General features: G+C 49.2%; 1 non-coding gene across 1 annotated transcript; it reads right to left on the reverse strand.

Annotated features, from left to right (window-relative positions):
• Positions 1-14,436: 14,436 nt before the first annotated feature.
• Positions 14,437-14,509, reverse strand: TRNAM-CAU (transfer RNA methionine (anticodon CAU)). Its single transcript has one exon. It is a non-coding gene; the product is annotated as a tRNA-Met (tRNA).
• Positions 14,510-14,908: the final 399 nt, after the last annotated feature.

Raw genomic sequence — 14,908 nt, forward strand, 5'->3', positions numbered from 1 at the left:
CCTATGAAAAAGGTACCAGGGGCATCTCATGGGGCCCCCTACTGACCCCGGGCCCTCAGGCAGTGCCCGAGTTTCCAAATGCTCAGTCCGCCCCTGGTAGCAATCCTGTTGCTGGTGAATTCCCACTTGCACTAGAATCACAAATATGAAATTAGCCATGAAGTAAACCTAAGGGGCTGCCATTGCTGATTAGGAGGATCATGAAACTAGCTGTACATGGCAGCCAATCAGCTTCTAAATTCATCTTGTTCAATTAAGCTTTGTCAATGAAACCTGGAAGCTGATTGGTCTCTATGCAGAGCTGCACCAGTTATAGTAAATCAACCCCATTGGGTGCTGCCATAACAGACGATTTACAGGGTGGCCCTTGTCACCTTGGCAACAGTGGAGGTGGATCCCGTGAAAATTCACTGAGATCATTGCCATGGCTCTTGGTATTTTGTTGCCATAGTAATTACTGCAGAAGTTGCCATGGTTATCCCCTCCTTCGCTGCCATAGTAACGGACATTTTGTTTCTGTGGCAACATATAGGGACAGACTCCATGTTCTGCTACTTTATTCAGTTTGAATAAAAAAAGGTTTAAAGTAAAAAAAAAAATGTTTGTAATTCCTGGCTGATCCGGGATCGGTATTTGCTCATATCACTGCCATTATTCGGTTCTTTGCATTCAAAGCTTGCTTCCACTTTAGGTCTTATTCACACTGGGTGTGTGCCCAGCTATCCTGAATGCCTTTCTCCTGGCAGGAGAAACACGCCTATAGCCGCATTTTTTAAAATGTGTGTAGGTGCGTTTAGAGGCATTCAAAAGCATTAAGCATCTTGGCATTTATTCATTTCATTGCCCTGAATATTAAAGTAGAGCTAAATGCAATTTTTTCTTCTATTTTGGATAGAGTAAGGGAGGCGTATATCCCGTCAGTTTATTTTTTGCAATCTGTGTCCCATAGGGGAGATTTACCTTCACTTCCTGTCCCATAGCCAGAACAGGAAGTGAGAGGAAATCCTTGTAAATTAAGGAAATCCCTGGGGCTCTCCCCACCTGGTCACCAGAACTAGTGTCCCCATTGGAAGATTTCACTTCTATTACGTTTCTGGGAACAACCCAAAATGTGGGATTTTCTTTTTCACTTTCACTTACAATGATAATGGTAAACAGGTGAACCTCCTAATGGGGACACAAACAGCAATAACAACTTGACAGGGGTGCTAATCCCTCTCCACTCCATCCAAGTCTTGCATGGAGTCATTCTTTAATTTATTCTGGCCATTGAAATGAATGAACACTCAAGGCTTGACAAAAAGGTATCCTCGAAACACGTTGTCACCCACACATCTGATTTGCCCAGCAGATCTCACAGCAGTGGGGAATGCTGCGCTTGGTTTACACACACAGGCAGGTTCCAGCCGGCACCAGCGAGCTTCTCTTCTATTGATTACATTGTCTCGATTCTGCACTGATCCCCGCTGACATCTGGCTGCTGTAAAGTGAGTCTGCTTTTCTTTTTTAACCGGTTCCCGCCCGGCCAATAGCACAAAGGCGGCCGGCAAAATACCTCGTTCCTCCGGGTGGACGCCACATGGCGTCCTTTAAGGCATGCGCAGTGCGCCTGCCCGCAGGGCCGCGCAGTGGCACGATCTGTCACCGGCTGTGTACCTCGGACACGGCTGATGACAGATCTGTGTACCGGCCCCGTTTCCAGTACCATGTGACCTGCTGTGACCAATCACAGAAGGTCACATGACAGTTGTATACAATGGATGGCTTCATTCATGCCATCCATTGTATGCTAGTGTGTCTAGCTGTGAATGGCCACAGCAATCACATGCACAAGCTGGGCCAATCACAGCCCAGCTGTGTCATGTGATTAGCCATGGCCAAATCACAGCTAAGCACAAAAACCCCCCCTGAATGAATCGATGTCATTCAGGTGAATGCTTGCTTATAGCAAAGTAATTCTTTGCTATAAGCAAATTATGTAAAAAAAAAAATACTGATCACTTCCCCAAAGTAGTACAATGTTACTATGGAAACATTATGCTACTTTGGTCATAGTGAAATATCAAAAAAAAAATCTTAACCGCTTGCCGCCCTGCCACTGTGTATATACGTGTGCAGGGCGGCAGTGGAGCGCAAAACCATGTTTTAAAACTTGTTCCGCGCTCCCGACACTTTCGCCGGTGACACCCGCGGGTGACACGATTTGATCCAGGAGGGATCAATCATTAGATTTCAGCCAGTGATTTCTGGCTGAAATGACATGATCGGTCCCTGTCCTATCCTGTCCTGTGTTGACATATACACAGGGCAGGATATGATGTCATTCTTCCCTGCCTGGACACATTCCGTTCCAGACAGAGAAGACACAGTAAAAGTGAGTACACAAGCACTACACTACAGTTAGAACACACCTAGGACACATTTAACCCCCTGATCGCCCCCCCCCCCCCCGTTAACCCCTTCACTGCCCTGTCACCAGTGTCACTGATCAGTGAAGCGATTTTTACTGATCACTGTATCAGTGTCGCTGGCGACTTCCGATAGAGTTAGCGCCCCTCCCAGATAGCGCCAGTTTGCCCGCCAGTACACCAGTAATCCCATTTAACCCCTTGATCGCCCCCCCCCAGTTAACCCCTTCACTGCCCTGTCACCAGTGTCACTGATCAGTGAACCAATTTTTACTGATCACTGTATCAGTGTCGCTGGCGACTTCCGATAGTGTTAGCGCCCCTCCCAGATAGTGCTAGTTTGCCCGCCAGTACACCAGTAATCCCGTTTAACCCCTTGATCGCCCCCCCCCAGTTAACCCCTTCACTGCCCTGTCACCAGTGTCACTGATCAGTGAACCGATTTTTACTGATCACTGTATCAGTGTCGCTGGCGACTTCTGATAGAGTTAGCGCCCCTCCCAGATAGCGCCAGTTTGCCCGCCAGTACACCAGTAATCCCGTTTAACCCCTTGATCGCCCCCCCAGTTAACCCCTTCACTGCCCTGTCACCAGTGTCACTGATCAGTGAACCAATTTTTACTGATCACTGTATCAGTGTCGCTGGCGACTTCCGATAGTGATAGCGCCCCTCCCAGATAGCGCCAGATTGCCCGCTAGTACACCAGTAATCCCATTTAACCCCTTAATCTCCCCCCCCAGTTAACCCCTTCACTGCCCTGTCACCAGTGTCACTGATCAGTGAACCGATTTTTACTGATCACTGTATCAGTGTCGCTGGCGACTTCCGATAGTGTTAGCGCCCCTCCCTGATAGCACCAGATTGCCCGCCAGTACACCAGTAATCCTGTTTAACCTCTTGATCACCCCCCCCCAGTTAACCCCTTCACTGCCCTGTCACCAGTGTCACTGATCAGTGAACCAATTTTTACCAATCACTGTATCAGTGTCGCTGGCGACTTCCTATAGTGTTAGCGCCCCTCCCAGATAGCGCCAGATTGCCCGCTAGTACACCAGTAATCCCATTTAACCCCTTAATCTCCCCCCCCCCAGTTAACCCCTTCACTGCCCTGTCACCAGTGTCACTGATCAGTGAACCGATTTTTACTGATCACTGTATCAGTGTCGCTGGCGACTTCCGATAGTGTTAGCGCCCCTCCCAGATAGCGCCAGATTGCCCGCTAATACACCAATAATCCTGTCTAACCCCTTGATCGCCCCCCCCCTGAGTTGACCCCTTCACTGCCCTGTCACCAGTGTCATTGATCAGTGAACAGATTTTTACTGATCACTGTATCAGTGTCGCTGGCGACTTCCGATAGTGTTAGCGCCCCTCCCAGATAGCGCCAGTTTGCCCGCTAGTGCACCAGAAATCCCATTTAACCCCTTGATCGCCCCTCTCCCCCCCCCAGTTAACCCTTTGACTGCCCTGTCACCAGTGTCATTGATTACAGTGAACAGATTTTTACTGACTGTATTACTGTATTAGTGTCACTGGTGACTTCCGATAGTGTTAGCGCCCCTCCTAGATAGTGCCAGTTTGCCCGCTAATGCACAGGATTTTTTTTACCAAAAACATGTAGCAGAATACATTTTGGCTTAAATTTATGACTAACTTTGAGTTTACGATATATTTTTTATAGCTGAAAGTAGAAAATATTGTTTTTTTTCAAAATTTTCGTGGTTTTTTTGTTTATAGCGCAAAAAATAAAAAGCGCACAGGTGATAAAATACCACCAAAAGAAAGCTCTATTTGTGTGAAAAAAAGGACGTAAATTTAGTTTGGGTAAAGCATTGCATGACCGCGCAATTATCATTTGAATTAGTGCAGCGCCAAACAACGAAAAAAGGCCTGGTCATTAAGGGGGGTAAATCCTCTGGGGCTCAAGTGGTTAAAAAAAGAAAAAAAAATGTAATAAAAAATTAAAACTAATAAAATTTGTACTGTCACCAGTCAGTGTCTATTTTGCAAAAAGTGGTCATTTGGGGGATATCTGTACAGTTCAGACATTGTTGGACCTCAAGAAATTAGATTGGCTGTCAGTACTTCAGGATTGATCAATATTCAGATCCATACCATAGTTTGTGAACTCTATAACTTTCCTACAGACTAAAATAATACATCCTAATTTGGGTTATTTTCACCAAAGACATGTAGCAGAATACATCTCGGCCTAAATTTATGAAGAACAATTATTTATTAGCGAACCCCTCTCTCTCTCTCTCTCTCTTTCCCATTTTTAGCTAGTACAAATTGCGATACTTTATATTATTATTATTAACTGGTTAATCAATCAAAATCAACCCCCCCCCCTCTCTCTCTCTCTCATTTTTAGCTAGCATAAATGGGGATACTTTTTGAACATACTGGTTAATGTTGGTTAATATCTCTCTTTCTCATTTTAGCTAGTACAAATTGGGATACTCTTTATTATTATTAACTGGTTAATATCTAAGTTAATAATTAAAAATAATAAAAGTTAATAAATAATCTCTCTCTCTCTCTATTGGATGTGAGGAGTACTACGCGCAGGAAAAGTCTGCCATCTATTGGATGAGATGAAGTACTACACTCAGGAAAAGTCTGACATCTATTGGATGTGAGGAGAACTACACTCAGGAAAAGTCTGACATCTAGCGGCTGAGATGAAGTACTACACGCAGGAAAAGTCTGCTATAAATTGGCTGAGATGAAGTACTACACTCAGGAAACGTCTGCCATCTACTGGCTGTGAGGAGTACTACATGCAGGAAAAGTCTGCCATCTATTGGTTGAGATGAAGTACTACACACAGGAAAAGTCTGACCTGTTTTTTTTTTTGATTGAAAAGATACTTTTATTACAGAAGTATAAAAAACAACATGATACTTTGTAATCGGGGTACATCTCACCCTGTACTGCGACGCAGCGCACCACATTGCAATACAGTTCCAAGCATACGATAAATACATTCAGAAATAAATACATTCGCTCAGCGGTATGATGCCTGACGTGATGTGCGTGGAGGATGCATCCCCAGACCAACACGTCATGCATAACGCTGCATACCCCAAAAACCATAGCATCCTAATACACAATACGTTTCCTAATGTCACAAAATCATGCAAAAACGAAAGCCGACTGTTACGCTATACAACAAGCATCGGGTGTGTGTGAGGGGGGGGGGAGGGGGAAAACACAGGCCCGAAGCTTTATTGAAGGGACAAAGACACGCAAGGGGGAGCAGGGGGAAGGGGAAATCTTCAGACGTCCTCTTCCTCCTTAAAGTCCATCAAGGTATAGTCTCTGAGCAGACTGAGGATCAGTCTGCGGCAGTCCTCAATGGACATCCTCTCCCGCTGGTGGATGAGGCGCTTTCTGGCGCACCATAAAGCGTCCTTAAAACAACACAGCACCCGCCAGGCGCCGTCAATGTCCTCCAGAGAAAAAGTTCCACAGAATAGTCCATTCAACACCCCAAAGTGAGTGATGGCTGTCTGTGGTACAAAGTCCTTGAGTTCAGGTTCCAGGGCCCCCAACAGGGCCTGAGCAAATGAGCACTCCCAGAAAACGTGGTGAGACGTTTCCTCATGGATGATGCAGAAGGGGCAGTGTCTGTATCTGCTCAGGTTCCTGGCATGCATAAATGTCCTGAGAGGCAACCCCCCTTGGATTGCCATCCATGCCAGGTCTTTGTGTCTGTTGGTGAGAATGTTGGAAGAAACATTCCTCCAGACCACCTTGCAGGTGTCTGAAGGCAGGCCTGGAACCGACTCCAAAATGTCGCTTGCTCGGATGAGCTTGTAAATGGTCTTTGGTTTCCACAAGTCAGGCTTGACTCCCTGCAGCCCCTGCTCCCTGATGAACTTGAAGGTATCCAAGTAGTACCAAGGAGTGTCCCAGTTGTAGGGGATGGAACTATCCCAAGTGTCCCACCCGAGGGACCTCCAGAGAGGCAACAGGAAGAAACGAGACATTGCGTTCCCGCCAGAGTCCATAATCCTTTTGGGCAAAGTTCTGCGGATGCAGTTGCAAGCAAAGAACACCCTCAGTTGGGTGGCGATGTCGGGTACGCCCTTACCGCCCTTGAGGGGTTCCTTGAACATGACTGCCCGCTTCACTCTGTCCATCTTGGAGCCCCAGATGAAGTGAAACACCGCCCTGGTGATGGCCTTACAGGTGTTGACCCGAGGGGGCCAGGCCTGGGCGAGGTACTGCAACACAGGGAGAATTTCGCTGCGGAGTACCAGTGTCTTCCCTTCGATGGTGAGGTCTCTGAGGCTCCAAAGTCCAAATTTTTGACGCATCTTTGCTAGTCTCTCCTCCCAAGACTTCAGGGCTGCGCCCTCGACACCAAACCAAACTCCCAGAATTTTCATGAAGTCTGTCTTGATGCCAAAGGGCATGGATGCAGAAGAAGGCAGGAACCACTTTCCGAAGAGCATGACTTCCGACTTCCCGCAGTTGACCTTTGCCCCGAAGCTTGGCCGAAGTCCTCGCAGGTCTGGACGAGCTGGTCGATGGAGCGCTGGTTGGCACAGAACACCGTCACGTCGTCCATGTAGAGCGAGCACTTCACTTCCCTTCTGTCTGGTCCCGGTGCGGTGATTCCCCCGATCTCTGGATTCCGTCTGATGCATTCGGCGAAGAGCTCTATACAGCAAACAAAAAGCAGAGGTGAAAGAGGGCAGCCTTGTCTGACCCCGGAGAGGACGGGGAAGGGGTCAGTTTTCCAGCCGTTCACCTGCACGGAACTGCAAATATCATTATACATAATATCAACGTACGAACAAAACATTCCCCCGAGACCAAACCTGCGCAGGGCTCTGCACATAAACCCATGAGAGACACGGTCAAAGGCCTTTTCCTGATCAAGACTGACCAGGGCCGCGTGCACATGGCGGTCCTTGATGTATTGGACCGTGTCCCGGACAAGCGCTAGGCTGTCCGCAATCCTGCGGCCAGGAATGCCACAAGTCTGATCCGGGTGGATTATCTGTCCGATGACAGCCTTCAACGCCAATTTTTCAAGTCACATCTCTCCCCCTTACGCTTGTACAGGATCGTGATCATCCCCTCCCTCAACGAAGGAGGCATCTTGCCCTTCACCACCATCTCCTTGTACAGCTCGAGCAGGTCCGGGCCCACGAGATCCCACAGCGCTACATAGAGCTCCGCTGGGAGACCGTCGCAGCCCGGGGTCCTGCCTCGCCTAAAGGATTTAGCAGCAGAGTGCAGTTCCTCCAACGTCAAGGGGGCGTTGGTGGCCGACAAACCTGCAGGATCAATAGCATTAGAGATACCTGACAAGAACCTGTCGGCCGCTGCCGTGTCTGTTTCTTTGGGGGAGTAGAGGTCGGAGTAGTAGTCGCTGACCACTTCCATCACGGCCTCCTTCCCTTTCTGGAGCGTTCCGGTCTTGTCACGCAGCTCTGACAGGGGTGTGTGTCCTGAGTGGAGTTTCCTGAAAAAGAAAGAGTTACACTTCTCACCTTTCTCGAGATGCTCCACCTTGGCACGGAAGACAATGTGCCTGGATTCTTCCTCAAAGTGCTTTTTCAAGCACTTCTTGGTGTCCTCCAGGTCTTGCCTCACGTCCCAGCCACAGAGATGAAGGTCCTTCAGGGACTGCAGCTGACGCTGCAGCCTCCTGAGTTCCCTCCTCCTGGCGCACACTTGCTGGCGTCCCCTGGCCTGAAAGAAGCTGCGCAGCTTGACTTTCACGAACTCCCACCAGTCGCTTACCTTGGGAAAGAAAGACTTCTCCCCTCGCCAGGCACCGTAGGTTTCCCTGAGCTCCTCTAGCAGTTCCTCATCGTCCAGCAGGGTGCAATTCAGCTTCCAGGAGCCTGGGCCCGGGGCAAAGCCCTCTCCCAGATCACCTTGAAAGTGAATGGCCCTGTGGTCAGAGAAAAAGCAGGGAACCATGGAGAACCCGCGGTGCCTGACTGCCCTGGAGGTGAGCACAAAGTCAATCCTGGAGCGCACAGATCCATCGGGGTGGCTCCATGAGTAGTTCACGGAACCGCGCCCCACGGATCCCACTGCGTCTCGCAGGGAAGCCTCCGCAATCACCTCCCGGAGCAGCTTCGAGGTGGCGTCGAGTTTTGCGTACATGCAGGAGCTGCGCCCATCCTCCTCTATCGGACAGTTAAAATCACCGCCGATTACTACTGTTCTCGTTGTGACGAGTTGCGTCCGCAGGGTTTGGAAAAGTTCCAGCCGCGCGTTCTTCTCCGGGGAGGCGTACACGTTGATGAGCCTAACAGGCTCCCCCACCCAAGAACCGTCTATGACCAGAAGGCAGCCACAGACGAGCTCATGGACGGAGTCAACAGTGAAACGTCCTCCCCTGATAAGAACCGCTACCCCTGCGGACTTGCAATCGCCACCCCCAGACCAGTAGGAGGGACCGTGGGTCCACTGGGAGGACAAATGAGTGTACCTCCTCAGAGGGGGAAGTGCGCACTCCTGAAGCATGTAGACATCACTCTGCTGTGTGGAAAGAAAGGTCAGCACAGTCTGCCTCCTAGACACATCCTTGATGCTCCTCACATTAATGGAAAAGATAGAGATCTCAGCCATCATGGGAAAGAGATGAAGGGGTTAGTCGGCAGGGGCTGTGCTTACCTCCCCTGGGGAGGGGGGGCGACCTCTGCGGCCTGGCCAGGGTCCTGGCTCAGTCCGATCTGGTTGAGGACCTCGTTGAGGACCTCATCGAAGTCGGTGGAGAGATCTGGCCCCGACCGGGTCAGAGCCATCTCTTCTTCCACCTCTTCCTCTTCCTTCAGTGTGTCGAGGTCCTCCCCCACGGGGTCGGGACCTGCGGCATCCTGGAGGACAGCAGGCCATTTGGTGGCGGAGGAGGGTTCCTCCGCCGCCGGGCTAGCCTGCTCCTTCTTCCGCTTCCTGATCCCCGCCGCAGAGCTGCTGACGGGGGTGGCAGGGGGAAGGGGCGGGAAATCCTCCTGTGAGGACAGGTCAGGGGGGGTGGAACCGGGCCCGGGAGGGGTGGGGCAGGGGGGCCAGGGGCGGGAGGGGCAGGGGCGGGGGGGGGCAGGAGGGGCAGGGGCGGGGGGGCAGGGGCGGGAGGGGCAGGAGGGCCAGGGGCGGGGGGGGCAGGAGGGCCAGGGGCGGGAGGGGCAGGGGCGGGAGGGGCAGGAGGGCCGGGGGGGGCAGGAGGGCCAGGGGCGGGGAGGCCAGGGTCCGGGGGGGGGGGTGGGGTGGGGGGAGGGGGGTTCCTCTTACCTGGGTCCTTCTGAGGCTTCTGTGGCACTGGTTTGGCAGCAGGGCCCTTGCTCAGGGCCCCAGCATACGTCCTGCTTCTCTCTGTGCAGTCCCTGTAGTCGTGCTCTGACCGTCCACAGAGGTTGCAGGTTTTGGACCTCGGGCAATCCTTGGTCTCGTGACCTGCAGACCGGCAGAACCTACATGAAAGCACATGGCAATCCTTACCCTCGTGCCCCGGCTGTCCGCACCTGCGGCATGACTGGGGTTGATCCGGGTAATGTAGGAGTCCTGCTGACGCTCCCAGGGAAAAGCATTGTTGCAGGTGTTGGAGATCTCCAGCGGGACGATCTCTCAGCAATCTGCAAAACACAGACCACTTACCTGTCCAGAAGCCGTTGGCGTCTAGTATCCGGACTGGGTCCTTCAACACGACGCAAAACCTTTGGAGATAGGTGGCGATGTCTCTTCCAGGGACGTGAGGGTTCCTCATGGATACCGTGATCCGCCTTTCGTCCCTTTGAATGGGAGAATTCGCAATAAACTTGCGGAAAAGGGAATCGGGCCCAGAGGTCTTCACCGTCTCCCAGTACCTTCTGCATACCTGTAATGATACAAAAGTTACGAAGAAAATACCTTTCATGAAGGATTGCACCGACAGGGTCTCTGCCTTGCTAAATCCTTGTTCAAGGATCATCTTCTTGCCGAAGACTTCCGGGGTCATGTCCGGGACTCTGCCTTCCACTTTTTTCAGCCGCAGCACGACTGTCTGCTTCATCCAGGGCTCTAGGGGGGGGAGACCGTCTGCAGGGCCGGGGCGTTCTGAGGTGGAGGTGGAGGCGGAGGGGGCTTTTCCCGGGGTCTTGGCAGGGGCGGCGGCGGCGGTCAGCGACTTCTTGGTGGTCTGCTTCTTCCCCATCTTGTCGCAGAGGAGTTCTCAGGAGGGCTTCCCAGAGATCTTCAGCGGATTCCTTCTCCTTCCTCGGCGGCTTCACTCTTGCTTAGCCTTTGAAAAGGCTATTGAGCGTCTACTGCCCGGAGGTAGTAACGCAGAGTGAACAAGGGGGGGGGGAAGATCACAAACTCGTTCTGTGTGGGGGCTAAGCCTCAAACCCAATAGCAGCAAGCAGGTGAAGCCGAATTTAATCGACGATCCTACCAGGCTGAGTAGAGGGTACCCCACACAGACCAAATGGCTGGGATAGATGCAAGTGGTTCTCAACGTCCTAGCTGGAAGCAGGGACACCCCTAAAGGCAAGGTCGATACTACACTGGATCTTAGCCAAAAGGCCGAGAAGTGGAAAAGTCTGACCTCTTTTTTGGATTGAAAAGATACTTTTATTACAGAAGTATAAAAAACAACATGATACTTTGTAATCGGGGTACATCTCACCCTGTACTGCGACGTACTAGGCAACTGGTTAATCAATCAAAATCAATCCCCCCCCCCCTCTCTTCTCATTTTTAGCTAGTACAAATTGGGATCTCTCTCTCTCTCTCACTGTTAGGGAGAGCAATGTGTCTAATTTGCATATTTGCTCACTCCCTCTCTCCTCTTGTCTGCCATCTATTGGCTGTGAGGAGTACTACACTCAGGAAAAGTCTGCCATCTATTGGATGAGATGAAACATCACCAAAAGTAAGCTCTATTTATGTGAAAAAAAATGATATACATTTTGTTTGGGTAGAGTGTTGCATGACCGCACAGTTACCAGTAATGCCGGCCATAGACGGGTTTAAAATTGGCAGATTTTTTGGCCGATAAAAAAATTGGCCAATTTTCGCATCATTAGTGGGTTAATTGGTTGGCCATTTTTTGGGGTTTTTGCACATTTTTTTATCAGTCATGTTGGAAAATTTGCAGCCGATTTTGCCGATCGGCTGATTTTCTTGGCAATGATGGGCAAATCAGCCAATCGTTTTACCAATAAAAAATTTGCGCATGAGCCGTGACCTGAGAAGAAGAAGGAGGAGAAGGAGGAGAAGAAGAAGGAGGAGAAGAAGGAGGAGGAGAAGAAGAAGGAGGAGAAGAAGAAGGAGGAGAAGAAGGAGGAGGAGAAGAAGAAGAAGGAGGAGAAGAAGAAGAAGGAGGAGAAGGAGGAGAAGAAGAAGGAGAAGGAGGAGAAGAAGAAGGAGGACAAGGAGAAGAAGAAGGAGGAGGAGAAGGAGGAGAAGAAGAAGGAGGAGAAGGAGAAGAAGAAGAAGGAGAAGAAGAAGGAGGAGAAGGAGGAGGAGGAGGAGAAGAAGAAGAAGGAGGAGAAGGAGGAGGAGAAGGAGGAGAAGAAGAAGGAGGAGAAGGAGAAGAAGAAGGAGGAGAAGGAGGAGGAGAAGAAGAAGGAGAAAGAGGAGAAGAAGAAGGAGGAAAAGAAGAAGGAGGAGAAGAAGAAGGAGGAGAAGGAGGAGAAGGAGAAGAAGGAGGAGGGGGAGGAGAAGAAGGAGGAGGGGGAGGAAAAGAAGGAGGAGAAGGAGGAGGGGAAGGAGGAGAAGAAGAAGAGGTCCACTATTATATTTTATATGAAAAAGTCTTGCGGTTGCAACAAATGTATCCATTTGTATCCAAATAAAAACATCTGTATCCAAATAATGTATCTGTATTGCTGTCACATTGTATGGTGTGCTCCCGCCTCTGCAAGGGACAGAAGTTATGTGGTTAGTGCCAGCCATAGACGGGTCGAAAAATCGGCTGATTTTTTTTAACCTTGGTGGTAAATTGGCCAATGATTGACCCCTCTATGGCTTGCATTGGGGCCAGTTCACACTACATGCGTTTCAGTTGCTTTTTTCTGCATCTAAAACGCACAGGAAGTAGCTTATATGGTTGTCAGTGTCATAGTTCACATCAGTGCTTGCAGTTCCAGTGCGTTCCGATTGCAGAAAAAAAAGTAAAACAGGCTGCATTTTTCCTTCACAGAACTGTACTGGAATGCGGTAAAATGCATAAGAAATGCACCAGAACGCACCAAAAACACACTATTGTCCCTATTTAAATTGAAAAAAAAGAAAAAAATGAACCAGAAAGCATCAAAAACACACTGGAACGGTTCAAAAAAAGGCTTTTAGGCTAGGTTCCCACCTATGCAGGTTGCGTTTGAGCCGTTTCTGCATTGTGTTTTGCGTTTTTGCACCTGTGCTTTTGCTGCGTTTTTTATACGTTTTCCATTTTTTTTTTTTTTTTCTTGTTGCTAAGCAGATTTAAAAAGCAAAACACATAAAAAAATGCAGTAAAATCGCATCCAAAATGCAGCAAAAATGTATTGCGTGCTTTTCTGTAGTGTTTCTACTGAAGTCTATAAAACTAAAAACGCAACTTTTTCCATCCAAAAAATGTTCCTTACCCTTTCCAAAAAATGTGAGAACGCAGAAATGTCAACGTGTCCCCATAGAAAATCATGTAGTGCGTTTCTGCAAAACACTGCCGAAAATGCTTAGGTGTGAACAGGGGTGGACTGACCATTTGGGAACTCGGGCACTGCCTGAGGGCCCAGGGTCAGTAGGGGGCCCCATGAGATGCCCCTGGTACCTTTTTCATTGGCTTTTTTGAGTTTGGGCAAGGACACAGGGGCCCCATGATCCCTTATTGCCTGGGGGCCCCATGAGTTGTCAGCGCCCCTGGGTGTGAACCTGGGGTAAAAATGCACTGGAACATTTCATAAATTTTTCACACCTATGCAGGATGCATTTGAGCCATTTCTGCATTGTGTTGCGTTTTGCACATGTGTTTTTGACGCTTTTTGCTGTCACTTTGATGCATTTTAAATTTTTTTCTTGTTGCTAGGCAGATTTAAAACGTGAAACGCATCAAAAATGCACTACATGCTTTTCTGTAGCGTTCCCATTGAAGTCTATAGAACCAAAAATGCTACTTTTTGTGTTCAAAAAAGTTTGTGAGGGTCAGTTCACACTACACGCATTTCAGTTGCTTTTTTTCTGCATCCAAAATGCACAAAAGTAGGTGATATGGTTGTCAGTGTCATAGTTCACATCAGTGCAGGGGCAGACTGGCCATTTGGAAACTCTGGCACTGCTCGAGGGCCCGGGGTCGGTAGGGGGCCCCATGAGATGCCCCTGGTACCTTTTTCATAGGCTTTTTTGAGTTTGGGCAAGGACACAGGGGCCCCATGATCCCCTATTGCCCGGGGGCCCCATGAGTTGTCAGTCCGCCCCTACATCAGCGCTTGCAGTTCCAGTGCATTCTGGGTGCAAAAAAAAAGTAGAACAGGCTGCATTTTTTCTGCAAAACACTGTACTGGAACGCAGTAAAACGCATCACAAACGCACTGGAGTGTACCAAAACGCACCAAAAAATGTGCTAGAACGCACATGTCCCAATTTAAATTGAAGAAAAAGCAAGGAGAAAAAAATGAACTGTAATGTATAAAAAACGCACGGAAGCGTGTCAAATGCGCACATGCAAAAACGCATCCAGAACACATCTGGACTGCGTTTCTATAGTGTGAACCGGCCCTGACCCTTTCCAAAAATGCCCGGGGTGAAAACACGGAGATGTGAACCTGTCCCATAGGGAATCATGTTAAATGGACTGTAGTGCGTTTCTGCAAAACGCTGCGGAAAATGCTTAGGTGTGAACATGGGGCAAAAAAAACGCACCAGAATGCAGCAAAAACACGCATTCAGAAACACATCCAGACCGCGTTTCTATGAACCGGCCCTAAAAGTAGCACAGTGCTAAGTAATAAAACAATGGCCAGGTCAATAATGGGGGGGTAAAAAAATGTTTGGAGCTGAAGCGGTTAAACCAGCAGACAGATGAAGGAAAAGACTTGCCCCGTGTGAGGATCGAACTCACGACCTTCAGATTATGAGACTGACGCGCTACCTACTGCGCTAACGAGGCGCTGGTTGGTCAGAGATGTCCTTCATATATTGCTGTCAGCTACACTTTTTCTGTTCTCTATTATTATGATGATGATTATGATTATTATTATTATTATGATTCATGACAATGATTCTTTGTTTGTTTTCTTCCCTGTAAATGCGATCTATTATATATAATCTATATAATATCTCTATAATAACTATAGAACGTCTCCTTTCCTATGGTTGTCATTGTGAACATCTGGCTGGCCGCCCTTCTAGACGTAACTGACGGACTGAAGTTGCCGGTATACACAGAATGAGATCCTTCCGTTCCGAACGGAAAGCTGGAATCCAGCAGTGCGGGAGAACGTCCAGCAGATGGCGGCAGAGGCCGGCCGAGCTCCCCGATGACGTCACTCGGCTGTGTACATTGTAT

Source organism: Staurois parvus, unplaced genomic scaffold, assembly GCF_062004578.1.
Source record: "Staurois parvus isolate SC_StPar_1 unplaced genomic scaffold, SC_StPar_1.0 ptg000137l, whole genome shotgun sequence".
NCBI classification, from domain to species: domain Eukaryota; kingdom Metazoa; phylum Chordata; class Amphibia; order Anura; family Ranidae; genus Staurois; species Staurois parvus.